Source organism: Canis lupus, chromosome 31 (genome assembly GCF_011100685.1).
Source record: "Canis lupus familiaris isolate Mischka breed German Shepherd chromosome 31, alternate assembly UU_Cfam_GSD_1.0, whole genome shotgun sequence".
In the NCBI taxonomy this organism is placed as follows: domain Eukaryota; kingdom Metazoa; phylum Chordata; class Mammalia; order Carnivora; family Canidae; genus Canis; species Canis lupus.
The window spans coordinates 18,696,692-18,698,369 of NC_049252.1; positions in this window are offsets into that span (position 1 = coordinate 18,696,692).

Below are 1,678 nucleotides of genomic sequence, written 5' to 3' on the forward strand. Positions count from 1 at the left end.
AAACCACTTCCTTACAGCATGCACAAAAATTAACTCATAATGGATCATAGATCTAAATGTAAAAGCTAAAATTAAGAAACTCCTAGAAATGAAAATTAGTAGTGAGCATTCATGATCATAGATCATGATAATAGCAAAGTTTTCCTAGACACTCCACCAAAATCACAAGCGACAAAAGAAAAATATAAACCCTGAACTCACCTTTTCCCATGGACACACCCAATTTATACTTACATATAGAACAATTCTTCCTTGGGAAGAACAAGAGTTGGGCTGAAAAGCTTTAGCATAACAAGGGATAGAGGAACTACACAGAGACTAGCAGGAGAGATAGAGACAGAGTAAAGATAGGAATCTCATCCCCAGTGCTTTGAATTGCAGGGGAGAGAGGATCCTACTGTGGGATCTGCTTATAGATTTATGCACCTAGGGGCACAGAAAGAAAAAAAAAGCCATGGTTAAAAGGGAAACTAAAGTGGAAGTGAAAGAAACCTAATCACTAACTCTAGAGGATCTGCCAAACATTGGGAAACTGTTGGAACCTCTCCCTAGTGGGGGTTGCTGCTCAGAACCATCATTTACATTCACCTCCAGCTCGATAGCCCAGATGGGAGCACAGTCTGGGCATTCTAGCTAGCCTGTTGCATCAGTGAGCCCCAGGTCATTAGTCCTTACCAGCTCTAGCTATCTCCCCACAAGATAGTCCTGGTACCAGTGCCTTCCTGAACTCCAGGTGTCCTACCAAGGCTGCTCCAACACAGCACACAACCAGACAATACTAGCCTGTGCTCTTACATCTCCAGCTGTCACACCAAGCCAGCATGGATGCAAAGCACCCAAGACACCCTTAGTTGACACTAACTTCTGTTACAGTGATGTAAGCTGAAAAGCCTTATGCAAAGTAACATGGGACTCTCCAGCTCAAGCCTGATTCAGATCCAGCCAGGGAACTAAATTTTTCAGACACATGCAGTCTCCAGAGAGGATATTCCAACACAAGGATACCCTTTCAAGATGAAGAGAAGAAATGATTTCACCTCATTCATAGAAATAAACACAGAGAATCAACCAAAATGACAGGACAGAGGAATATGCTTGAAATGAAATAACAGTACATACACATACATACATACATACGTACATTCAGACAAAGAACTGAACAAAATGGATAAACAATCTAACCTGAGAAATAGTTCAAATAATGGTGATAAAGATACTCACCAGACTTGGATGAACTCAGTGAGGACCAACAAAGAGACAGAAAACATAAACAAAAGAACCAGCTGAAATTAAAGATTATAATAACTGAAATGGAAAATACACTAGAGGAAAGTAACAGATTAGCAGGAGAATGTATCAGTGATCTGAAAGACAGGAAAATGGAAAGTACTTAAGCTAACAGCAAAAAAAAAAATAATAATAATAATAGTAAGTTAAGGGACCTTTAGGATAACATCGAGCATTCTAACATGCATATATAGACGCAGGAGAAAATTGAAAGAGGCATAAAACTTATCTGAAGAAATAATAGAAGAAAAATTCCTTAACTTAGGGTAAAAAACAGAAATGTAGGTCTGGGAAGCATAGAACTATCCAAACAAGATAAACCCAAGCACGTCCACACCAAACAACACAATAATTAAAATGTTAGATTTTAAAGATAAATAATCTAAAAGTG